Source organism: Chelonoidis abingdonii, chromosome 1, assembly GCF_003597395.2.
Source record: "Chelonoidis abingdonii isolate Lonesome George chromosome 1, CheloAbing_2.0, whole genome shotgun sequence".
In the NCBI taxonomy this organism is placed as follows: Eukaryota; Metazoa; Chordata; order Testudines; family Testudinidae; genus Chelonoidis; species Chelonoidis abingdonii.
Genome location: NC_133769.1, coordinates 152,259,346 through 152,286,323, shown reverse-complemented (window position 1 = coordinate 152,286,323; position 26,978 = coordinate 152,259,346). Strand labels below are relative to the sequence as shown.

Below are 26,978 nucleotides of genomic sequence, written 5' to 3'. Positions count from 1 at the left end.
TTTTTCTCTGGTGTCTTTTTGTTGCTTCTGCTCTCCAGGCATCTCCTTTCCATTGAGAATCTTGGTTTCAGATTATTTTCCCTCAATATGTTAGCTGGATTTGTCCAGATTTTCTTATTTCCTGCCCATATCTCTAATCTCTCTTGGTCATATGAACTACTCTGTTGTCCTCTGTGGGTTTTGCACCCCTTTCAGTTTAGTATCATCAGATACTCAGCTACAAGGTACCCTAGAAATGCAAAATATTTTTCATGTGTTTATCACTTCATCTTTGCTGCGTTTTCTTAAGGTGGAATTTTACCAGTGAAACAGTAACTTAGTTTTTACCTTTTCAACATCCAAAAAATAAGTACAAAATATCAACCCTTTATAAAATTCTTAAAGGCTAATATCCTGAGGGGAAAGTCAAATACTCTGATTATGATTAAAATAGAAAGTGCCTATGAGAAAGTGTTCTTAAACACCTCCTAGGCCACTTTCTGGTTGTCTTCACTGCAGAGTTAACCCAAGTGATCTCCCCCCGGTCGGCCTAGCCTGGGTGTGAGCAGATACGTTGCCAAACTGTATCTTTGTTACTGGGTGCTCATTGGAACTGCATTCACCCATATGTGTTACTAGGACTTCTGGGGGCACATCCTAGGATTTTTTTGTGCTGCAGTAAGTTGAACTGCTCTATGATTCTTTCCCAGTGAGAAGAGAACTCATCTTCTCTTCTGCGTACAGGAGGAATTATGGGAAGGCACTGGAGGACTGTAGGCTCTCAAGTGATTTAGCCTCCATCCTGAGTCATGGCAAAGTGGATGGATTACCAGCTCAAGTGAAAGTCTCACTTGGGTATTAGCTGTACCCCTAGCTGGGCCAAATAGCTCAGGTTAAAAGCACCACTAACCTTGGGTGAGGAGGGGTTTGTTTGTGGGTAGGAGTGGGCTTAGAGGTAACACCTGAATAAGAGCCTAGGTTAACTCCACGGTGAAGACATGTCATCTGAAAGGGGTTTCTTCTGTCTACAGTAATTTGTTATTGTAAGGTCTTGTGTGTGCAACTGTTTGTTACTGTCTCTGATGAGAGCACGTTTTTTTGTTTTTGTTTTTTTTGATGGATTGGAATGGGGCCATATTTTCTCCCGGTAAACACAAGGGTAACTACTTTGTTGTTTTTGGGCAGTTTTAGCCAGTAATATCCCAGTTGGGTTTTGCTGAGGGAGGGCAGGCAAGTGTTGCCACACTTCCCCCACATTCATTGCCCTGTGATGTCATTTGTCAGGGATCAGTCTAGCTGGGAGATTTCAGGCTACAATGATTCTTTGCCTTACAAGCTGCCTTTGAGAACTGAGATTTCTTCAAGGATACCTCCTGATTTTTTTGTTAGATGGATTTTAAAGCTTGAGTGGACCATTATGACCATATAAAATGACCCCATAGTTGCCGAGCAAAGAGCATAGAACTCACCCAGTGATTCCTTCATGAAGACCATACACTCTAGTTCCACCAGAAGTTATCTTTTAGATAGATATTCTGTCTTCATTTAAAGATTTCAAGTGATGAAGAATCCACCACACTCCTTAGTAAATTGTTTCAGTGATTAATTACCCTGACTGTTAAAAATGTGCATCTTATTTCCTATTTGAAGCTTCAGCTTCCAGCAGTTGGATTTGGTCTGCTACATAAAAGGGCCTTTTGCTTTCAAAAATCTTCTTGCCATGTAGGTACTTACAGACTGTGATCAAGTCGCTTTTTAACCTTTTTGATTGAGCTTCTTAAGTCTCTCTTTATAAGGCAGGTTTTCCAGACCTAAAATCTTTCTTATAATTATTTTCTGAATCCTTTCCAGTGTCTCAACATCCCTTTTGAAGTGTGGGCATGAGAACTGAACACAGTATTCCACTAGTGATCTCACCAGTGCTGTACACAGAAATAATAGCATCTCCCTACTGGTACTCAGTATTCTTCTGTTCATACATCCATGGATTTCACTAGCTGTCTTAGCCATAGCATTGCACTGGGAGCTCATGTTCAGTTTGTTATCCACCATGACCCACAAGACCTTTTCAGAGTCAATGCTTCCCACGATACAGTCTCCCTTCCCGTGAATGTAACCTACATTCTTTGTTCCTTGATGTATGACCTTCCATTTGGCTGTATTAAAATTCACGAATCCATTTTACCAAGTAATCCAGATTGCTCTGTATCTGATCTATCTGTCCTTACCATTATTTATTACTTCACCAATCTTTGTATCATCTGCAAATTTATCCAGGATTTTCCATCAGACAGTCCCTCCTTCAGTAATAGTTTTATCCTGAGATAGACCACAGTTGTGTCTTTATGTAAGCTTTCAATAGACTGATTCCCCATGTACTCACTAGAGAAACATCCTAGTTATTCTTATGACACTGGGTTCATGTGTTCGTGTTTTCACTAGTTAAGGGGCAGGCCATGTTTGTGCCTTGGCACTTTTGTTATGTGCAGTGGTTTTGCCCACAGTTTGTCGAACAGCGCTTCATGTGGATGATGGTTATTCAAGATTATATCACAATTTCCAGTCTAGAAGTGCTTCTGTAGGCTGCTGTTCCACTTGCATAGGCTACTGCTGTCCCAAGTGCCTTGAGGGATTATGGTATCCAGAGACTAAATCATAGTTTTTCATTAGGCAACCTGTCTAAAGGTGACAGTTATTCCCAGGTTTAGAACATGATTGTCTCCCATGTGGTCTCTTTATGGCTGATGGTTTCATTTAGGGTTAGGACATGGTTACTCGAAAAAACATTGCCCAATAATTTGTGCCCTTTGCACACTATCTTCCACAGAGCTTCCTTTTGCCTTGTGGGCAGCTGTGACCTAATGCTGAGTGACACCCATTACGCAGTGGGTAACTGCATGATGGACAACTGTGACCTGACCAGATTAACTCATTACTAGGGGATATTTCCTGATGGGCAATCAAGATTTAGGCCAGGATTGCTCTGTTACGTAGTGATGATGCTTTCTGATGGTGGATGATAATGACTGTGTTCTCCAGAGAAGATATCTGTTGACAAACATCTGTGGCATAGCTGTAACTGGAACCATCACCTTTACAGGCCCTTCCTGAGAGGCTACTATGGCCTAACCTTGATTGCCGAATGAGGGACATTCATACATTGAGTCTCCAGCTTTTCCTCTGGTGGCCCTTAATGAGTGGGATTTGAGCTCTCAGGGGCTCAGAGGGAAAAGTGTTTTTTGTTTTTTTGTTTTTTTCTGTTTAATCTCCTAGTGTTGACAACCAAGTAACGGGCAGGTACAGCTTTGGATGTGCCATACAAGTGAGAGGTACCTGCACCTTCTTCATAAAATCACTAGTGAGATCATTCCAGTTAATGTACGGTGTCGTGTAAGGCATCTGTCCCTCTCCAGCTTTCGGTGCAGGTTGGGTGATGACAGGTATCTAGTTAACAAGGGCTGACAGGCTTCATGTTTCTGGTCATTGAGTCCTGGCTGATTGCCAACTCAGAAGTGACAGCAGAGATTTTGGGGATACCCAACAACCCAAAGTTGATCTTTGCTTTGGTACTCATCTCCGGGGGCTCAGGTACCCATTTAGGCAGGATGAGGCAAACTTCAAACATTGACTGTGCTGTGACTAGGGAGACCATGAAAACTTAGAATCACAGAACTTAGTATAGGAACACTCCATCAGGTTTCCCCCAACCCAAAGTCTAGGGACCAGGGCATGACCATTCTCCGTTTTCCATTTTGTAGGGTTCCTGCTTCTCAATATTCCAAGCAATAGGGCTATAGTCTATTCTGGTATGGAGATGGCTCTCTCAGCCTTCAGATGCCCCAGTGCTATAGGACAGTTTCTGTGTAGATTTTCCTTGGCTCATCTCACCCCTTTCCTTCTAGTTCTCTCCACTTATTCCCCCCCACAAATTCCTCTCCCATTGGGGTTTTTGCCTCTCAGGCACTTGCAGATAGTTTTTAGGTGCTCCCTCAGTCATGGCTTCAGTGAGGCTAGTGGATTTTACTGTTTGAATCAATCCCCAGTACTTAACCCCTCCAGCCAACTGAGCTTCTCTGTACCTCTTCTCTGAGCTCCCTCTAGTTTGTCACTATCTTTCTGGAACGAAGGAGACCAGAACTGAGTACAGTATCCCAAGTGGGGTCTCCCCTTAGTACCCACAGAATTAAGTATATGCAGAAAAAGCAGAAGTGTTCAATACATATCTGCTCTGTATTTGGGAGAAAAAGATGATATAGTCATATGATAAGACTCTTTCCATTCCAGTTGTGTCTGTGGAGGATGTGAAACAGATGCTATTAAAGTTAGACATATTTAAATTTGCAGATCTGGATAACTTGCATCCAAGAGTTTTAAAAGAGTTGGCTGAGGGACTTGCTGCAACATAGATGTTGATTTTTAGTAAGACTTGAATACTCGAGAAGTTAGAAGACTGGAAGACAGCTAATGTTGTGCCAATATTTAAAAAGGGTAACCAGGATGATCCAGGTAATTATAGGCTTGTCAGTTTGACATCAATCCAAGGCAAGATAATGGAGTGGCTGACACAGGACTCAGTTAATAAAGAATTAAAGGATGGCATTAATTATAATACCTATCAACATGGATTTGTGGAAAATAGATCTGTCAAATTAACTTGGTATCTTTTTTGATGAGATTACAAGTTTGATACATGTAATAGTGTTGATGTAATATACTTAGACTTCTGTGAAGCATTGATGTTGTACCATATGACATTTTAATTTAAAAAAACTCAAATTATATAAAATTAACATGACACGCATTAAATGGATTAAAAGCTGGCTAACTGATAGGTCTCAAAATGTAATTGTAAATGCGGAAGCATCATTGAAGAGGTGCATTTCTGGTGGGACCACACAAGGTCCAGTTCTTGGTCCTATACTATTGAACTGGAAGAAAACATAAAATCATCACTGATAAAGTTTGCAGATGACACCACAAAATGGGGGAATGGTAAATATTAAAGAGTACAGGTCACTGATACAGAGCGATTTGGATAGCTTGGTAAGGTTGGCTCAAGCAAACAATATGCCTTTTAATATGGCTAGATATATACATCTGAGAACAAAGAATGCAAGCCGTACTTATATGCAGGAGCAGCTCCAGAGCAGTGGAGCTGCAGGTTTTGCCTGGAGCTGGAGCCGGAGCCGGAGCACAGCTCCAAAGCCCTGATTATATGGTATGGGACTCTGTTCTGCGAAGCAATGGCTCAGTAGTTTGCGGGGAGGGATAGCTCAGTGGTTTGAGCATTGGCCTGCTAAATCTAGGGTTGTGAGATCAATACTTGAGAGGGCCATTTAGGGATCTGGGGCAAAAATCTGTCTGGGGATTGGTCCTGCTTTGAGCAGCAGGTTGGACTAGATGACCTTCTGAGGTCCCTTCCAACCCTGAGATTCTATGAGAACAAGATTTGGGAACCATGGTTGATAATCAGCTGAACATGAGCTCCCAGTGTGATGCTGTGGCCAAAAGGACCAATGCAATACTTGGATGCATAAATGGGAATCTTGACTAGATGCAGAGAAGTTATTTTACCTTTGTATTTGTCACTGGTGCGATCACTGCTGGAATGCTGGTGGCACAATTCAAGAAGGTGTTGATAAATTGGAGAGAGTTCAGAGAAGAGCTTCAAGAATGATCAAAAGATTAGAAAACATGTGTTATAGTGATAGATTCAAGGAACTCAAACTGTTTAGCTTGGCAAAGAAATGGTTATGGGGTGACTTGATTACAGTCTGAGTCCCTATTCGAGGAACAAATACTTAATCCATCTAACAAAGAAAGTTATTACACGATCCAGTGGCTGGAATTCAGAATGCAAATAAGATGTCCATTTTTAACAGTGAGAATAATTAACCATTGGAACAATTTTCCAAGGGTCATGGTGGATTCTTGATCATTGGGAATTTTTAAATCAAGATTGGATGTTCTTCTAAAAGGTATGTTCTAGGAGTTATTTTGGGGAAGGTTTGAAGGCCTGTGTTGTACCGGGGACGGACTAAATGATCACCATGGTCCTTTCTGGCCTTGGAATCTATGAATCCATAAGTAGCCTTCAGTGGTGTTTTGTTTGTTTTTTGTTTTTGTTTTTTTGAAGGTCAAAAGGGAATGGCCATTCTGAATGCTGATATGTTAATGTGGAGGGGAAGGATGTAGCATTGTGGCTTCTCTGCATGTGGACTCGCTTTGACCCATGGTTGTTACCAGATCTGCCGGTTACTTTGGGGAATAACTCATTTATTCAGGTTACTCTCTTGGGAGAGGGTCGGGGTGGGCTGGTCCTGTAATTCTATCAATGTACTGCTTGTGTCACATGTGTTTTCATACGGAGCTTTACTTCTCCCTTAAGTAAGTCCCCTCCCAATGGAGCTATTCTGCAGTACCTAGGTTCCCTAGGGCAGAGTTTCTCCAGCCCTGGAACCAGATGAACACACACACATACATTAACAGAGCAAGTCTGAGTGGACAAGTCAGTCAGCACTTTCAAGCTGACCCCCCCTTATATGTCCCTGGACTCAATGGGCTGGATCAAGCAGCACTTTCAGTTGCTACCCTTGTGTGTCCCAGATTCGGCACATCCCTTTCCCCACTCTCACATCACAGTTATACTGGTAGTAATCTACTTGATGAGCAAACTTTCACCTGAGCTGCAGGGATCTTTAGCTCAGGTGAAAGAAGTGTTGCTGTTGAGTAAATGGGGGAAGCTAAAAACACAAAAGAGTAAGGTTTAGCAAGAGCGAGAGAAGCAACCAGCTTAACCATAAAAGTTATTTATTGAATAATAGTGATAACCACACCAGGAGAGCCTAAACCAACATAACATACATTATTAAAGGTTAATACCTAAGGTAGAGAGGAAAACAGAGAGAGAGAAAGAAGGGGATCTCACCACTCCCTGAAGCTTGAACTGGTCGGGGTTCCCAGATGATGGTGATGGCTCAGGGTCCTGAGGGCAGGAGACAGGCAGAGCCCCCAGCATGATTAGTCAGGAGATGGAGTCCCAGTGGAACTGATGGATAGTTTGGATCAAAGGGCTTGGCTACAATTGTGAGTTACTGCACAGTAAAGGAGCCCTGGGCGCACTAGCTCACTCCCCATCCATGCTGGCAAGGCACATAGAGCACTCTGTCTCTGCAGCTACAGAGCTGCTGGTACTCCGACTCAGCGAGAGGAATAACGTTTGCTGCACCTTGGCTACAACGCACTGGCGTCAGTGCGAATGAGGTGTTGCATTAGGCCTTGGATACACTGGATAGTTGCAGCGCTGGTGGTGGGTTTACAGCATTGCAACTTACTCACCGTTCACACTTGCAAGGCACATACAGCATTGCATCTCCCTGGCTGCAGCACTGGCTGTACTCCTGCTCTGCCTGGGGTATAACGATTGCAGTGCTGCTCTGCCAGTGTGGCCACTAAAAGCGCTGTAATTGGCCTCCAGAGGTATCCCACAATGCCTATGCACCACTCTCAACACCGCTGCAAATGCTGCAAATGTGGCCACACTGCAGCGCTTTTCCTACACAGCTGTACGAAGACAGCTGTAACTCCCAGCGCTGTACAGCTGCAAGTGTAGCCATACCCTTACTTACTGCGCTCTGATTGACCTCGCGGATATGTCCATAACTCCCTTAAGTCAAGTGTCCACTCTTGTCATTGTTTTGAAACTCCTGTAGGCATGCAGAAAATGCCTTTCATAAGCCTGTTCTGACAGCCGCATGCCAAGCCATTCTGTGGAATGCTGTATGTGAGAGAGAGAGGCGGGGTGGGGAGGGGGGGTCTGCGGCTGTCTGAACTTACAAGACAGCATGCTGACATGCTCTCAGCCCCCCAAAACCCACTCTCTCTCCTCCCACATACACACAACACACTCCCTGTCACACTCCTCCCCCCCCAATTTGAAAAGCATGTTGCAGTCACTTGCATGCTGGGATAGCTGCCCATAATGCACCGCTCCCAATGCCACTGCAAGTGCCGCAGATGTGGCCATGCCAGTGCACAAGCAGCTGTCAGTGGGGACAGACTGCAGCACTTTCCCTACTGTGCTCTCCCAAGGTGGGTTTAACTCACAGCGCTCTACATCTGCAAGTGTAGCCATGCCCTAAGCAACAGAACACTTGCTTGAACATAGGTGGGGGTTTTTGTAGAGAAACAACAGTGGTTCAAGGGAGAACACTAGATTTGTTTATTGGTAAACTGATGACTCAAGGGTTTTCTTTAGGCTAGACAATAGGAGCTGATCACTCTTGGCTATGGGTACTTTTTTTTTCCAGGGAGCTCACAGTGCAGCTAGGCTGCTTCAGTATTTTGGATATCAATCAAGGATTCATTACTAGAATTGGTCTGATAACTGCTGAGCTGGGTCTGGGCAGGTGTAGGTTCATTAACATCTGGAGCAGAGATTCCCATGATGCAATGCTTCCCTGCTTTTCTGGTCCCAGAGTTCAGTGCGGTTCTCTGTTCTCCCTTTTCTGTGTGCTAATCCCTGTCCTATCTTTCATGCAGATAAGGCTAGGGGAGTTGTCTCTGCTCTCCATTCTGTATGCAAATAGAGATGTCTTAATTTTGTCACCCTTGTTAGGAAGGGTGTAGGTATGTCTCCCAGCGCCCTTCACTGCTCTCTGAAAGTCTTTTCTCTGATCGGTCTTGGTTTGAGCAGAGACTGGCAGGGGTGGGAGGGAGTGTCCCTCATGAGTCAGACAGGCAATACACTGCACCCTGGTTCCCCAAAAACGCAGAGCTGACTGGTATCAGTTTTGGGTTCCTGTATTCCACGTATAACATATAGCTGTGGATTTACCAGTAACAAACCATGAAAACAACATCCCCATGGTCAACACCAATAAGAGATGCATCACAAGTCCATAATCAAGATGGAAGAACAGCCAAGGGTGGGTGGGCATCCAGATCACTCCCACAGAGGCATGCATCTGATGCCTGGTTGGTTTGGTCCATGACTTCTACAAGACACTCACTCACCTTCCTGAATAAGTGAATTTTAAACAATGGTCTATAATTGGAAAAAAAAGAAGTGGATAAAAGGGACTACAAAAGAATACAGCGTTATTAATTATAATAATATGGCATCACTGCAGCTCTATAAGTAAGGTTTGGTTGAGTGTTGCAATTACAGTATCCTCAGTGGAGCATTTAGGCCCTGATCCTGTACCGAGAACAGGACTGGTGGATTGCTGCATGCATATGGGGACTTCAATTGTGGTCTGTCCACCACCGGGGGAGGCCTTGCCCTGTGAGCACAAAATGATTCTTCTGATATTTTCAAGTAAATCCGTTAGTTAGTTATAACCATTATAAGATGTGCCCTTAGGAATTATTTTATGGTGAATCCAACCTTCTTCTGGTTCCCTATAGCAAATAGATTTAGTTACAATGTGGAAGTAGAAATTAAAGGCATAGGTTACTGTTAATGTTTATTAATAAGGAGAGATTTGTATTTATCAACACATGTAGTCCTATTTTTTCTTCTTCACAGTAATCATTAGCAAATATTTTGTTCTCAGATATGATTCTCATTGAATTATAGCTGTCATTTAAAAAACTAAGTTTCTAGTTCTGAGTGTGAAGAAAATCTTAAAAAAACAAAAACCATAACCTGAGTGTAATTGATGTGGTATTATCTGCCTGAGTCTGCAAGCAGCCTGAAACATGGGCTCTTAGTTGTCAGATTACCTCTATTCATCTCAGAGAGGTTGTTAACTTAGAAACTTGATGATGACCTTTAAATAGAAATACTGTTAATTATTTTACAGATGATCATTTAAATAGAAACATCCAGATAACGTGATGAGTGGATTTGATCATTTGGAAAGTTGTATAACATGTAAAGCAGGGCTTGTCTACAGTTAAAATGCTACAGCAGCAGTGCTTCATTATTTACACTACCTACCTCAATGGCCTGGATAATCCACATCCATGAGAGGTGGTAGGTAAGTGGCTGGAAGAATTCTTTTGTTGACTTAATGCTGTCTACATAGGGACTTAGGTTGGCTTAACTTCATTGCTCAGGGGTGTGGATTGTTCACATCCTGAGCAGCATAGTTATGCCGACCTAATTTTCTAGTGTAGACCAGGCCTTAGTTTTTTTTATTTATATAGCGTATCCTCCCAAAATTTATGTAATTTACTCTTTGAGTACAGAATGAGTTTCGTGAACATATACAAGTAAATTTAGTTTGAGCTAAAAGCATTTTAAAATGACTCCTTTCTAAAAATGTTTTTGGTGTTTTTTGGATTCTTCTAGCAAAGATGTTCCTGTAGACTGACAGTAGATGATTTATTTATAGAGTATTCCAGAATCTAAAATATGGGTTATTTTATAACTTATCAGATCTTGCAAAGGCCTTGGGTTTGGTCTACACCGAAAAATTATATCAGCATAACTACATCTGTCAGGGGTATGAAAAAAACACAGCTCAACCAGTGTAGCTCTGCTGACACAGCTTCATCTACATTGGGAGTTATGTCAATGGAAGAGAGCTGGCTTAGTCTGGGAAGGTGGTGTTCCTACATAGACAGAAAAACCCCTTCTGCTGGCATAGGCTGTGTCTACAAGATGAGATTATGCCATCAGATCTGTGGCAGTATAGTCTCTGTAGTGTAAACATACCTGTACACACAAATTGATGGCATTTCTGTATTTCATCTGGTCTACACTGGGAATTTAAATTGGCATAGCTACGTCTCTCAGGGTATAAAAAATCCACACCACTGAGGGTATGTCTACACTAAGAAATTAGGTCTAATTTATAGAAGTCAATTTTTAGGAAGTGATTTTATATAGTTGATTGTATGTGTCCCCAGTAAGCGCATTAAGTCAGCAGAGTGTGTCCACAGTACCGTGGCAAGTGTCGACTTTCGGAGCATTGCACTGTGGGTAGCTATCCCAGAGTTCCCACAGTCTCCGCTGCCCATTAGAATTTTTAGTTGAGCTCCTAATGCCTGATGGGGCAAAAATATTGTCGTAGGTGGTTTTGGGTACATGTCTTGTTGCCCCTTCCCTCCGTGAAAGCAAAGGCAGACAATCATTTCGCGCCTTTTTTCCATGCAGAGGGCGCAGTAGGACTGCTAACCGTTGTCATCCAACCACCACTTCCGCTGCAACTCTGCTCTCCTGGTGCCATGAATCGACCTTACAGGTCCTCTCGTCGTTCTTTATAAATATCTATTTTCATGGCATCTCGTCGTCATCCACCGCTTCTGCTGCAACTCTGCTCTCCTGCAGATGCCATACTTCGGCCAGCGTGGAGCCCGCTCAACTCACCGCTGCTGTTGTGAGCATTGTAAACATCTCATACATTATCCTGCAATATGTGCAGAACCAGAACCTGCAAAAGCAGGCGAGGAGGCGACGACAGTGCGATCACGATAATGAGGCGGACATGGACACAGACTTCTCTCAAAGCACAGGCCCTGGCAATTTGGACATCATGGTGGTAATGGGGCAGGTTCATACCATGGAACGCTGATTCTGGACTGGTGGGATTACATAGTGTTGCAGGTTTGGGATGATTCTCAGTGGCTGTGAAACTTTCGCATGCATAAGGGCGCTTTCATGGAATTTTGTGACTTGCTTTCTCCTTCCCTGAAGTGCAAGAATACCAAGACGAGAGCAGCTTGCAACGCCAGACAGCTACCGGTCAGTCGGGAATCAATTTGGAGTGACTAAATCTACTGTGGGGGCTGCTGTGATCCAAGTAGCCAACGCAATCACTGAGCTGTGATTCTGGGAAATGTGCAGGTTATAGTGGATGGCATTGCTGCAATGGGATTCCCTAACTGTGGTGGGGCGATAGACAGAACGCATATCTGTCTTGGGACTGGACCACCTTGGCAGCCAGTACATAAACCACAAGGGGTACTTTTCAATGATGCTGCAAACACTGGTGGATCACAAGAGGTGTTTCACCGGCATCAACGTGGAATGGCTGGGAAAGGTACATGATGCTCGTATCTTCAGGAACTCTGGTCTGTTTGAACAGCTGCAGGAAAGGACTTACTTCTCAGACCAGAAAATAACTGTTGGGGATGTTAAAATGCCTATAGTTATCCTTGGGGACCCAGCTTACCCCTTAATGCCATGGCTCATGAAGCCATACACAGGCACCCTGGACAGTAGTAAGGAGCTGTTCAAGTATAGACTGAGCAAGTGCAGAATGGTGGTAGAATGTGCATTTGGATGTTTAAAAGCGCGCCGGTGCAGTTTACTGACTCAGTTAGACCTCAGCGAAACCATTATTCCAATTGTTATTGCCGCTTGCTGTGTGCTCCACTATGTCTGTGAGAGTAAGGGGGAGATGTTTATGGCGGGGTGGGAGGTTGAGGCAAATTCGCCCTGGCGCACTGAATTACGCGCAGCCAGACACCAGGGTGGTTAGAGAGTACAGCAGGGTGCGCTGCACATAAGAAGCTTAGAAACCAGTTTCATGACTGGCCAGGCCATGGTGTGATGGTTCTGTTTTTCTCCTTGATGAAAACCCTCTCCTTGGTTCATGCTACTTCCTTGTAAGACAACCGCCCTCCCCCTTCGATGACCCTTGCAGAGGCAATAAAGTCATCATTGTTCAAAATCATGCATTCTTATTAATTAATAACTGCCAAGGTAGCCTGGAGAGGTGAGGGAGGAGGAAGCACCGGGTGAGATGATGGATGAGGGGAGGAGGGAAGGACAAAGCCACACTACACTTCAAAACGTATTGAATGCTAGCCTTCTGTTGCTGGCAGTCCTCTGGGTGGAGTGGAGTCCGCCCCCCCCCAAGTTTCGTTGGGCATCTGGGTGAGGAGGCTATGGAACTTGGGGAGGAGGGTGGGCGGTTACACAGGGGCAGCAGCGTTTGTCTGTGCTCCTGCTGCCTTTTCTGCAGCTCCAACAGATGCTGGAGCATATTAGTTTGATCCCCCAGTAGCCTCAGCATTGTGTCCCACCTCCGCTCATCTTGCTCCCGCCACCTCTCATCTTGTACCCGCTACCTCTCATCTCATTCATCCCTCTTGTCCTTGCGTTCATATTCTGCTTTCCTGGACTCTGACATTGTTTGCCTCCATGCATTCTGCTGAGCTCTCTCAGTGAGGGAGGACTGCATGAGTTCAGAGAACATTTAATCGCGAGTGTGTTTTTTCATCTTCTTATCTGCGCCATCCTCTGGGATGGAGATGATAGGGGGAGTGTTAAAACATTTGCGGCTGCGGGAGGAGAAAAAAGGGAGAGTAGTATTTTAAAAGACACATTTTAGAGAACAGTGGTGTCATGGAGTATGGTGGAGTCAGGCCCTGCACCCCTCTTTCTGGGACTCTCAATGATTTGACAACCTTGAAGGGCCCTTCCCAGGCGGCCTGGAGTTTGGTCTTTCTCACGGGGATGAGAACCATCACCTGATCCCTGGTGGTGAAGGCGCGGGCCCACACTGTGCGGTCATACCAGAGCTTCTACTTCCTCTGGGCTCGGGCCAGATTCTCCCTGGCCAGGCCCATGATCTCGGCCAGTCTTTCCCGGAAGGTCAGGACATACTTCACCACATACTCTCCATCGGGAATGGCCTCCCCCTCCCATTCGTCTCTCATCAGGTCTATGGGTCCCCTTACCTGCCTTCTATATAACAGTTGGAAAGGTGAAAACCCGGTAGATTCCTGGGGTACCTCCCTGTACGCGAATAGCAGGTGAGGTAAGTACTTGTCCCAGTCCCGCGGGTGCTGGTTCATAAATGTTTTTAGCATCATCTTTAGCGTCTCATTGAACCTTTCCACCAGCCCGTTGGACTGGGGTGATACGCTGAGGCCCAGTTGTGCCGGACCCCCCATTTCTCCCACAAGCACTGGAGCAGGGCCGACATGAAGTTGGACCCCTGGTCCGTTAAGACTTCATTGGGGAGCCCCACTCGGCTGAAAATGGTCAGCAGCGCATCTGCCACAGTGTCTGCTTCAATAGAGGATAAGGCCACCGCCTCGGGGTAGCGAGAGGCGAAATCTACCACCACCAGAATGTATTTCTTCCCCGACCGGGTTGTCTTGCTGAGAGGTCCCACTATGTCCATGGCCACCTTCTGGAAAAGTTCTTCTATGATGGGTAAAGGCCTCAAAGCCGCTTTCCCTTTATCCTGGGCCTTCCCCACCTGCTGGCAGGGGTCACAGGATTGGCAATACTGTCGGACATAGGTAAAGACCCCAGGCCAGTAAAAGTTCTGTAGCAGCCTCTGCCGGAGTTTGGAGAGGGATGTCATTGGGCCAGGTACAGTAGCTGCTGGGCAAAACTTCTGGGAACCACCAGGCTGCCTCCTGATCCCCATGCCTTCTACTTCTCCTGGGAACCCATTTCGGTAAGGACCCCTTCTCCACAGGGAACTCTTCTGCAACCTCTCCTCATGGTCTGTACTGCACTGCAGGTCAGCCAAGGTCCTTGGGCTCCGCAAGGAGGGATCTTTTCTGCAACTCGCCTGGAATTCGGCGGCTGGGGAAGGGTGGGCTCTCTCTCATCGCTGTCAGGATCCACAGCCCCATGAGCCTTGACCCTTGGGTGTTCCCTCCCAACCAGGGTAGGGTTCTGTGCCTCCGGGGGGTGGGATGACATCCTCCCAAAGTCCAAGGCGTAGTGTCCCTTGCCGGCTCTGGACTAAGGTCACGACTAAAAGCGTTCTGGGGGTTGCTTGGCCAGTCCTCTAAGACCAACCCCCCCCCCGCTCAACACCAATCAGTGGGCAAATGCGTGGTAGCACTTCACACCTCCTTGAGGCCCTCCTTATCCCCCACTTTCAGATGCACTCTTCACAGGCACCTTGAATGGGGTCCCGCCCACCCCCGGTCCGGTCAGGAACGGTGTTGGGCATCACTTGATTGGGGCCACCCCTTGGCTGGGCCAGCAGTCACCTCTTGCGCCCGTGTCCCAAGTATCCATAGAACTTTCCTCCCATCCACCTCCAGGGAACATAGGGCATTTGCTTCGCCACCCACCCTGACTATACCGAGAACCTTTGAGATCCAGGGTATTACACTGCTGTACAGCCAAACTGCTTAACTGAAATAATGTAGTCAAACTTTATTTAATTCTGGGTCACTTGAGAACAAAAAATGATGCTTAAAATTGTTGATTGGCCTCTACTCTAGCTGTTGGGCTCCAGACTACAGCACTGAATCCTTCATGGCAGGTGATGTTAGGGTTCCATTGTTCCGTGACCGATCAAAAAGTCTTGTCCCATCTTCTTCAAATTGGAAGTGATCTTTGTAGCCTGCCGCCAACAAAACATCGATAAGGTGTGTATGCGCAGCCTCAACATCGTTCACGCCCGATGAGTGGAGACTGTTCATTGATTCATCGAAGGCCGAGTCTTAAGCTGTTTTGCTGCAATAATGGCAATGTTTGCATCAATTCCAGTTGAAATATGCAGTCCATATGAAGGAAACCTATGACAACATGAAAAATCTTTTGAGTACATAAACTATGACAACATCAGTGGCAGCTTTGTGCGATTTGAAGTGTGCTCTCTATGCTTGCGTCTGACAGAGATGCCACAAAGTACTTGCTGTTTTCTCTGCAAATGGATAGTCGATAAGCAAGCGATTCCCATAATTCAAGAAAATGGCCACTCCGACAGTCATTGGAGCCAAGCGTGGGAGGAAAAAGTGAATTCAGCATCCACCACTTGTTGAAACAAGGATGAATTTTGTTACACCCTATACCATCAAGCTGGTCTGATGACGAACTTATCAAGGCCATAGACAACACACAAGCAGCTTTCAAGTACCTCACGTGGAAAATTGCCAAGGTAATAAGTGAAGCTAATTAAAAGGAAGTGTCTTTGTTTGGATCCTCAGATTCGTGAAACTTCTTCGAGATGATGACATTTGACCATGCACTGCGTGGCAAGAGAAAACGATGGCATGAAAGCCTTTCCAGTTAGTGGCCAATAAATTTTCTCGGAAACAAAACAGGCAGACAACTACAGGTTGTTGGTGGAAACCTCCTCAAGGCATACAAAAGCCTTGTATTGCCACATGTCACTAAAGATACATTTTTTTGCACTCTCATCTAGTATCTTTTTTTTCCACCTGAACGGGAGCAGTGAGCGACGAGCACGGTGAGCGATTTCACCAGGACATCAAACAATGAGAAACGCTATCAGGGCAAATGGAAGCCATCAGTGCTTGCCAGACTATGCTGGACAGTGACAAGAGATGCTCCATTTAATGATACAAGAGACACGCCCAGGAAGCGCCGAGTAGAACTGAATGGACTAAACTATGTAACATAATAGTTTTTGCCTTTGTTTCATAATAAAAGTTTATGTTATTATACCCTTGTTGCTGATTTTTAAAAGTGTTACCATCAACAGGACAGGTGAAATATATCATGTAAAAGCAACATAAACACATGAAAAGACCTAGGTTTACAATTTATGATTAAAACTCTACTATCTACACAATATACATAGACATAAAATGTAAAAACTTAAATATCTTAGAAACAGTAGCCAATCAGTTGTTTTAATTGTCATATTTGAATTCAGCACATCAAAATACATAATAAACACCACATTTTATCTCTGAAGCAGACGACTTCTCAAAAATTGTAGACCAGTGCAGCCCCCCAGAGGAGCTGGCCTGGGGACCTCCTCTCTCCTGAGCAGTTGATAAGCTGCCAGGCCCCCTTGCCTGGGAAGCCTGCCCCTTGTCCGGCTGGGCCTCTACTAAGTTAACCCGATGTGCGGTCGGTCTGCTCAGTCTGTCCTTGAGCCTGGGGCACTGGGACCGTATGTGGCCCCTCTGGCCACAGTGATAGCAGCTCATGTCCCGTTGGTCCCCTCGAACCAGTCGGTTGTCCCTGACACTAGGCATTCCCCTTGGGAGGGGGTTCTCCCTATTCCCCCTTTGGGAGGTCCCAGGATGACTCTCTCTCTGTATCACGGTGGGCCTGTTCCTTTGGGACTCCTCCCTGCCACCCCCCAGCCGGCTCTTCACAAACTCATCAGCCAGCCGCCCTGCATGTCACAGGTTCTCTGGCTTTTGGTCCCTCAACCACAGCCTCAGGTGGGATGGGCACCGCTGATACAGTTGCTCCAGTACCAGCAGTTTAACCAGGTCCCCCTTTGTCTGGGCCTCGTCTCCCCACTTGCTGGCGTATCCCTCCATGCGGATAGCTAGTTGCAGATATGAGACCTCAGGGGTTTTATATTGACTCCGGAACCTTTCCCGGTACATTTCAGGAGTCAGCCCAAACTCACACAGCAGGTCCTGCTTGAATAGTTCGTAGTCCCCTTTCTCTGCCCCCTCCAGTTGGCGGTACAATGCCACGGCTTTGGGGTCCAGTAAGGGGATGAGAACCCAGAGCCTGTCTGCAGGATCAACCTAGTGCAGCTCGCAGGCCGTCTCAAAGGCATCCAGGAAGTCATCTATGTCCTCCCCCTCCTTACGCTGGGCCAGGATGCACTTATCAAAGCTCCACGCAGTCCTGGGCCCCCTCTCACTCACCGCAGCCAGGGGCCTGCTGCCACTCAGCCTTGCCAGTTCCAGCTCATGTTCCCTCTGTTGCTCCTCATGTTCCCTCTGTTTCTCATGATCCTCCAGCTCTCTGTTTTAGCTCTCTCTCCCATTTCAGCCGCTTCCGCTCCACGGATGCTGAGCGTCGCCGGGACGATCCCCTGCTGGCCAGCGAGCTTCACCGGGAGGATCCCCTGCTGGCCGGGGGTGTCACGGTGCCCTCGACATTTGCTGGGCTCCTTCCTGCCCTTCCCCTAGGCATAGGGAGAAGGGGTCTCGGGAAGCCCTCAGCAGCCGGCTGACCACTCCCAGCTGGGGCAGACACTGGTGCCTGTGCTGCATTTGCCAGGCTACTTCCCTCAGAGACAGGGATCAGTTCATTCAAGTGATCTCCCTCTTCCAGCTGGGCAATGAGCTGGTCTTTGGTGAGCCTCCCACTGCGCAGCCCCCTCTGCTTGCACAGCTCCACCAGGTCGCATTTAAGGTGCTTGGCATACATCTTACTGCTGGCCACTCACAGGCCTGAGTGCTTACCACTCCCCATGGTTTCCAGGGAGACCTCTAGTGTGCCAGCCCTTATTTAGGTCACCATCTCTCTGCCAGGGTCAAGCCACAGACTTCTCCGCCGCTGGGACCACTCGCTGCAGTCCCCCGGGGGATCCTGTTACTGCAAAAATCCTTCTCACTGGTCACACACTCCCAGGGGATAATCACCCCTGAAATCGCCCCTTCGTTTTACTGCTCCCCAGTCGCTTACTGCAGGAAGCGCTGTCCACGGGGTGCAGTAGATCCCGCCACTGCCACCAGTTGTCAGGGAGTATGGGGGAGTCAGGCCCTGCATCTCTCTTCCTGGGACTTTCAGTGACTCTCAGCCAGCCAGTAAAACAGAAGGTTTATTGGACAACAGGAATGCCGTCTACAGCAGCGCTTGTAGACGCAACCAGGACCCCTCAATCAGGTCCTTCTGGGGGTTCAGAGAGCTTAGATCTCGGTTTGGGATTCCCTGCTTTCCACCATCCAGCCCAAAACCGAAACTGACCCAACCCTCTCCCACAGGCCCCCTTCCTTTGTCTAGCTTCCTGGGGAAAGGTGTTGACTCTCCCTCCCCCCTGCCTGGCTCAGGTTACAGGCTCGGGTACTGTCCATCATCTAAAGTCATCCCCTGCCCTGCCATTCACTGTGCAGATAGTCCCTACTACATCATAATGGGTAGACTCTTACATGGTGAACCAAGCTGTTAACATTATATAGCACATGTGCTTTCGGTACAAGGTTGCGTTTTGCCTCTTATTGAGGGCCTGCCGGTTTGGTGTGACAGATCACACATGGAGGGCCGGGCAACAGAATTCAGCTTGCAGGCAGCCATGGTAAGCCACAGTCTTTCAGTTTCTTCAACCTTCAAAACATGTGGGAATGGTTTCAAACAGCAGCGCCCTCCTTTCCCATACCAAGCACCGATTGGGTTGGCCATTTAGAAGAAGCAGCTGTACTGGCCATGAATGCATCCCAAGTCTTGGGGCAAATTAAACATTATATGCTTGCTTTTAAATCATGCATTATATTTACACAGGTACACTCACCAGAAGTGCCTTCTCCGCCTTCAAGGTCCGGGAGCCCACCTTGGGAGGGTTGGGAGGGTATTAGCTCCAGGGTGATAAACAGTTCCTGGCTGTCAGGAAGAATAGTTTCTTCGCTCACGTGCTGTGCGCTATCCTCCTCTTCATCTTCCTCATCCCGAAAATCCTCATGTTGCATGAGATTCCCCCTTTGCAGGTGTCCATGGATGGGGTTGGGTAGTGGTGCCGCCCCCCCCGAATTGCATGCAGCTCATCACAGAAGCGGCGTGTCTGGGGCTCTAACCCAGTACAGCCATTTGCCTCTTTGGTTTTTTGGTAGGCTTGCCTGAGCTCCTTGATTTTCTCGCAGCACTGCTCCAGGTCCCTGTTGTAGCCTCTGTCCTTCATGCCCTGGGAGATTTTTTTTCAAATATTTTAGCATTTCATCTTTTCGAACAGAGTTCTGATAGCATGGATTTGTCTCCCCAAACAGTGATCAGATCCAGTACGTCGCGTTCGGTCCATGCTGGAGCTCTTTTGCAATTCTGGGACTGCATGGTCACCTGTGCTGATGAGCTCGCCACGCTGGCCAAACAGGAAATGAAATTCAAAAGTTTCCTGGGCTTTTGCTGTGTACTTGGCTAGTGCATCTGAGTTGAAAGTGCTGTCCAGAGCGGTCACAATGGAGCACTCTGGGATAGCTCCCAGAGGCCAATACTGTTGCATTGCGTCCACACGACCCCAAATTCGACCCGGTGATGTCAATTTCAGTGCTAATCCCCCTGTCATGGAGGAGTACAGAAATCAATTTTAAGAGCCTTTTAAGTCATCCAAAATGGCTTCGTTGTGTGGACGGGTGCAGGGTTAAATCGATCTAACGCTGCTAAATTCGACCTAAACTCATAGTGTAGACCAAGGCTGAGAGATGCTGACCTAACCCAGGTGTAGACAGTGTTAGGTCGACAGAGGAATTCTTCCTGTATCCTAACTACTGCCTCTCTTACGGAGATGGATTATCAGTGCCAAATGGGAGAACTCCTCCTGCCAGAATAGATAGTATGTATGCTGAAGTGTTACAGCAGTGCAGCTATGCCACTGTAGCTGTTTAAGTGTAGACATAACCTTTGTCTTTCTCTCTTTCAGAATTTTTGTAACGCAATAACTTTTGAACACCACATCCAGTCACTTCCAAAATTTTTGGGACTGTTCAAAGCATCAGTGGCCAGAACCCTGTTGATTTTAGGGAAAATCTGAAAACCCAAAGGGGAAAAATGGAGAGGGGCACATGGAGCTCCACCATCTGCATAGCATAGCTTCTAGCACCTCTGCAATTGTCTACAGATCAAAAAGCTGGTTGATAGGGGTATTACTGGAGGGAGTTGATTGTTGTCTCATTTCTTACCTTCTTCCCAGTAGAATTTAATATATTGAAACCCTGAATGATTTATCTCCCAGACAAATAACAGTGGAGGGGTGTGGGGGACATGCTTACAGGTCCTGGCAATGGGAGGGTTGGGTGCAGCCTCACCACTGAGTCCGTTTCTCCCTGGTGAGTGGTGGGAAGGCTGCAGGGTGATCTCCCACTTTTGTGCAACTAGTGACCTGTGCTCCACACTGCCGTGCTGGAGTCTCTGCATTTATTTATTAACAAATAAAACTTAATTTTTTGGCACAGAATGCCCCCAGGAGTACTTGATATAGGGGAAGGAAGATGTCGGGGGCTTGCAGTACCCTTGGTGTGGAGAGAGATTGGTGGTATCTAGTATGGAGGAATGGAGGACACAGAGAGCCCTTGCCATGGGGAGGAAATAGAGGGCATTGGGGAAGTGAAAAGGGGGTGTATGCAGAGCCACTGGCATCAGGGGGAGTGTGCAGGACCCTGAGAGGAACAGGTGAAGACTCGCAGAGCCGTTGGCTGGATGGGGAGCTGCAGGGAGTCCTTGAAATCGAGGGGTGCAGGAGGGAGGCACACATGGAGCTGGGAGTGCAGAATGGAGGCATGCAAAGAGCCCCTGGTGTGTGCATTGTAGTTGGCCTACATAAACTATAAAGTTTAACAACATATTACTTTTGGATTTATGAATAGTTGTAACTGTTTCTGTTTATGCGGCAATGGTGATCCTGTAATATTTCTTTGTCGACTTGTATCTTATAATGAATATTGTATTTGATTATTGATTTTGTTTTTGTATCAGTGATTTTCTGTTGACAGTGGGTGATAGTGTATTACTGCAGGTTAAGTGATCTGTGAAAAGCCAACAGCAAACACATTCTTCATCCGTAGCTCAGCTAGTTGGGCAATTCAGCGCTTCAGTAGCTGAGCTGCAAAAAAAAATACTTATGCTCTGAGCTTGTCTCCTGGACCTTGAGAAGTCTATAAGAGGGAGGAGAGAGTTTCTGTGCTTTGAAGATCTGCAAGAGAAGAGCTACTAACCTGGCCATTCTGCAGAACTTGGGAAAGCCCCTTGCCAACTGGCTTGAGCTTTGGCCTGCTAAATCCAGGGCTGTGAGTTCAATGCTTGAGGGGGCCATTTAGGGATCTGGGGCAAAAATCTATCTGGGGATTGGTCCTGTTTTGAGCAGGGGAATTGGACTAGATGACCTCCTGAGGTCCCTTCCAACCCTGATATCCTATGAAACTGCCCCCCCAACCAGTGCTTCCACAAGCCCATTATGCTTCCCCCACTGTTGTCCTCCTCCCGCCCTTCCCAACTATACCCTCTGCTTTTCCCCCTGCCATTTTCTAATGGTAAATATAAGCACATACACCATATGTATATATACATTTGATGCGTTATTTTCAAGGGCAAAAATTCTCCCCCTCAATGCATATATCAGAGAACTGACAATCACTCTGCAACACACAACCTGAGCTCTGACCCATTAGTTTGGTATATAACATTGTGTGTGTTTGGGTGCGTATGCATACACTTCCCACCCTCTCTTAATAATATTAAGGTTGCAAAGTCAAGCTCTCATAAGTTAGGAAATGCCAGAATTAAGTTTGCTCTTATGTAGCACTTTATATGTTCAAAGCAGTGTATAGATATTAACACTATTAACATCTTTTGGTATTATTATCCCCATTTTGTGACTTGCAGAGAGAAAAGCAAAGTGACTTGCTCACAGCCAGACACAGGATTAGAATTTAGGGATCTGGAGAAAAAATCTGTCTGGGGATTGGCCCTGCTTTGAGCAGGGGGTTGGACTAGATGACCTCCTGAGGTCCCTTCCAACCCTGATATTCTGTGAATTGCTTTTTGCCTGATTCCCAGCCCTGTGCTCATACCTTCAGACCACGCTGTACTCCTGCTCAAAGTGCCGAGCATGCACAGCTCTCATTGACTTCAGTTGCAGTATGAGCACTCAGCACTTCTGCAAATTAGGCCTTAGATGTCCTAAGTCAGCTTCCCCAGGTACTACATCTGGGTGGCATTCAGCTGCCTTCACCAGAAGACCATCCTTTCTCTTCCTGCAGTTCCCACACCTTGCAACTTCTGTAACAAGTGAGACAAGAATCCTACACATCATTCTCTACACAGCCCTGATTGATTCCCAGATCAGGGAGGGGTTCTGTGGAGGGGGGAAATGTGATTGTATAATTTAAAGACCATATTGTTGCCGCTTTTCAACCCGCGTGACTAGTCAAAGTTTGGGGCCTGATGAGTGTTGGGAGTAGAAGTAGGTGATAGTCGGGTATTTCTTTGTTGTAGTTTTGCTTATTTACCAAGAATGTAGAAAGTCATGTGTCTTTCAGTGCAGAAGGATTCAAAGAGCAAGAAATGGCTTCTTTTGCTCACAGCACCAAGGACATTCTTGTTAGTTTGCACCCCTGACCCACAAACCTCCTCCCAGGTTTCTTCCAGAGTCAGCCACCATGTTTCAGCTGGTCTTTCAGGCTCTGTGCCTCTCAGGGTATGTATACACTTGAAATGCTGTGCTGCTGTAGTGCTTCAATGTAGACACCACCTATGCTGATGAGGGAGGTTTTCCTGTCACTGTAGGTACTCCACCATACTGAAGTAAATTCCTACTGTAGACAAGGCCTCAGTCTTTTCCAGTTTAATGTGTGTTCTCCCCCTCTGCACCCTCACTCATAATACCTGGTTAAACCCTCTAGCCACCGGGTGCTAGTTTCTGGATGGCCTTATTAGACTTCATTTTAGGTGTGGCCCCCTGTCTCTTATAACTCTCTTAAATGGGGGACTCATTCACGCATCAATTCAACGGAGGTTTTAACTCAACCCATAGTTTCCCAACTTTTGAGCACTTGATCTTTGCAACTCATGTAGCTTTGTTAGCATAGTTTTTTTTTCTGTTAGTGGTTTCTCACATTTTTAATAACGAAAAAAGGCAAAACCTGTTTCTGTTGCATACACCTGTTACAGCCCCTGCCTGCCTCGGCAGCAGGGTTTGAATGCTGAACCCTCAATACTGCAGCAGAGACCTCTACCGCTTGGGCTAAAAGACTAACTTCACTACCTCTTCAGAAAACAAGGCTGTTTTCCTCAATGGACCAGCCCTTATAGGCTGGTCCAGAGAGCCTCTCGTTCCTCCCTCTTCTAGGGCTATGTGACCCACCTAAGGACTAGTTGGCTCTGGGTTCTTTGCACCTGCTACCTCCATCTAGGTGCATAACTTAATAGACAGTCCCCGAGACTTCTAGGACATTACAGATTTATAGTTACAAAGAATCAAGGACAGATTATAAGGCAAATGTATTCCTTAGAAAGATAGGGGTATGTGACATTCCCCTGGAGTTATCTAGACCAGTGATCTGCTAGGTCACTCCAATCCTTGAATCTAGGAGCCAGCCTTACCCTGCTCTGCTGTGAGAACCCCCACTCCTGTGCTGTTCACGCACAGCCTCTGGCATGTAAGCTGCTCCTTGGAAAATGCAGCTGAATGACACTAGCCAATATCTCCAGTCCCAGACACAACCTTTGGAACTTCCATCTTGTAGTGTCCGGTTATGCCTGCTAGACGCTGCAAGCTTACGTGAGTTTGTCAGTTTAACAAAGAAATTGATATGCACCAGGCTTGTTATCCCAAGAGAAGTCTGTGACACACTTCAAACCAAATGCACTGCTTCAGGTAGAATAAACAAACAAATTTATTAACTACAAAGATAGATTTTAAGTGATTATAAGTCAAAGCACAAGAAGTCGGATTTGGTCAGATGAAATAAAAGCAAAACACGTTCTAAACTGATATTAACACTTTCAGTGCCCTTACAAACATAGATGCTTCTCACCACAGGCTGGCTGGTTGCCCTTCAGCCAGGCTCTCCACTTTGGTCAGCATTTCAGTTGTTTAGTAGTGATGTCTGTAGATCAGGGGTGAGCAAACTTTTTGGACCGAGGGCCACAACTGGGTATGGAAATAGTAGTCCGGGCCATGAATGCTCATGAAATGGAGAGTTGGTGAGTGGGAGGGGGTGAGGGCTCTGGCTAGGGGTGCCAGCTTGGGTGGGGCTGAGGATGAGGGTTAGGGGTGCAGGAGGGTGCTCCAGGCTGGGACCAAGGGGTTCGGAGGGCAGGAGGGGGATCAGGGCTGGGGCAGGGGGTTTGGGTACAGGAGGAGTTGGGCGCAGACTCCAGACGGCACGTACCTCAATCAGCTCCCAGAAGCAGCGGCCTGTCCCCCCTCAGGCTCCTACGCAGAGGTACGGCCAGGCAGCTCTGCACACTACCCTGTCTGCAGGTGCCACCCCTGCAGCTCCCATTGGCCGGAAACCACGGCCAGTGGGAGCTACAGGGGTGGCACTTGGGGTAGGGACAGTGTGTGGAGCCCCCTGGCTGTCCCTATGTGTAGGAGGTGGAGGGGGGACATGCCACTGCTTTCAGGAGCCGTGCGGAGCAGGACAAGCCCCCAACCTCGTTCCCCAGCTGGAGCACCAGAGCGGGACAAGACCTGGACCCAGCTCCCTAACAAGAGCTCAAGGGCTAGATATGGCCCCTGGTCCGTAGTTTGCCCACCACTGCTGTAGATGGAGGCAGAAGTGAGAGAGAGAGCATGGCAAATATCTCTCCCTTTTATCATGTTCTTTCTTTCCTCTTGGCTTTGCCCCTCCCACTCCTTCAGGGTCAGGTGAGCATTAACTCATCATAGTTCCTGACTGACCGAGGGAAGGCGGATGACTCACTCGAGTGTCCAACAGATCCTTTGTTGCTGCCTAGGCCAGTGTCTCTGTTCCTGTGAGTCTGGGCTGGGTTTGTCCCCTACATGCCCTGATGAGGTGTGAACTGCCCCTCTGTTCCTGGAGAGTTTGCCTGGGCTTGTTTTAAGCCATGAGGACACATTTTCAGCCTCATAAATATATACATGAAATTGCACCTATAACATTACTATAACAACAATGCTCAGTGCATCATGAGCCTTCTGAAGACACCTGACATGACAAACTTTGCATTGGATGCCACACAGTCATATTAAAAGGATGAACATGTAGGTGTAGTGTTCCCCCAAGGTACAGAATGTCAGAGGGTAAAATAAAAGAAAGGGGAAAGATAGGGAATTGGGGATACTAAATGAATAACTAACCAATCACATAGCAGTAAGTGAGACTCTCATTAACTTCCATGGAAATTGGATCAGGCCCTAAATGCTCACATACTAAGAAAATATAACAAAAATGCCCACTAGTCTCCCCGCGGCTTTAGGTGGCTGGTTGAGTTGGAGCTGAATAAGAAGCAAGTGGTATCCCCAGCTGGGAAACCAACAGATGTCCTGGTTGTGTGGAGTGGGTCTCGGGTGTATGCCTCAGGTCCTGCCCGGCTCCAGTGCTGGGGATAGGATGACCAGATTGCAAGAGTAAAATATCAGGACACATGAAGGAGGAGGGCACACAGCCCTAGGGAGCTGTGTGTGTTTTGGGGGATGTACTGTCCCTGCTGCAGCCTTGGCTGCAAACCACGGGGCCAGCGGTGGCTCCAGGCACCAGCACTCCAAGCGCGTGCCTGGGGCGGCAAGCTGGGGGGGGGGGGGGGCCGGCACCTGCCAGTCCCTGTGAGGCGGGCAGTCAGGCAGCCTTCCGCAGTGCGCCTGCGGGAGGTCCGCCGGTCCTGCAGATATGGCAGCAATTTGGCGGGGGGTACTCTGAAGCTGCGGGACCGGCAGACCTCCCGCAGGCCAAAGGCTGCCTGAGTGCTGTGCTTGGGGCAGCAAAAAGCTAGCCACCTCACCTCCTAGCAGGGCTGGTGAGTGCGGCCAGGGGAGGGGACAGGGCACGCGGGAGTGAGTGTCTGGGAAGTCTGTGGTGGCGATGCTGGGCAGTGAGCGGTCTGGGGGGTGCTGGGCAGTGGGGGAGATCTGTGTGTGTTGGGGCACTAGTCAGTGGAGAGTCTGTGTGGGGCATTGTATAGTTGTGGTGGGGCTATGGGGAAGGGCACTGGGTAATGGGGGAGGGGGAGATTGTGTGTTGGGGAACTAGAGAGTGGGGCGTTGTGTGGGGGGTGCTGGGCAGTTGTGGTGGGGCTGTGAGCAGAGAGGTGCTAGGCCAGGGTGATGGTGTGGAAGGCACCATGCGTTTGTGGTGGGAAGATTGTGCATGTGTATGGGGAGGGCATAACTGGCCTGTCGGGCACTGGGCACGGCTGTGTGGCATGGGATGGGCCTGCACTCAAGAAGAAGAGGCATGCTGGCAGCACAGGGCAGATGTAGCTAAGTAGATGAGACTTGAGTCTGCTGTATTAGGGGACAAAGTCTGTCCCCAGCTTGTGTAACCTGTGAGGCCTTGCTCAGTGATAAGAGTAAAGGGTACATAATTATTAATATTAGCAGAAGTGAGACTAGAACTCATGGTCTCCTGGTTCCCAGTGGAATGGATCTGCCCCTAAGCAACAGGCTATGTAGATTTGGGAAAGGAGCAGGATTTATTTTGTCTTCATCCTGCCTGGAGGGTCACTGTGTGTGGACTGCTGA

The 26,978-nt window shown here is 47.2% G+C and overlaps 1 protein-coding gene across 2 annotated transcripts in view; it reads left to right on the top strand.

Moving 5' to 3' along the window:
- ATN1 (atrophin 1) overlaps window positions 1-26,978 on the top strand; it is a 72,518-nt gene that overhangs the window by 10,394 nt on the left and 35,146 nt on the right. The gene's annotated exons all lie outside the window — the stretch shown is intronic.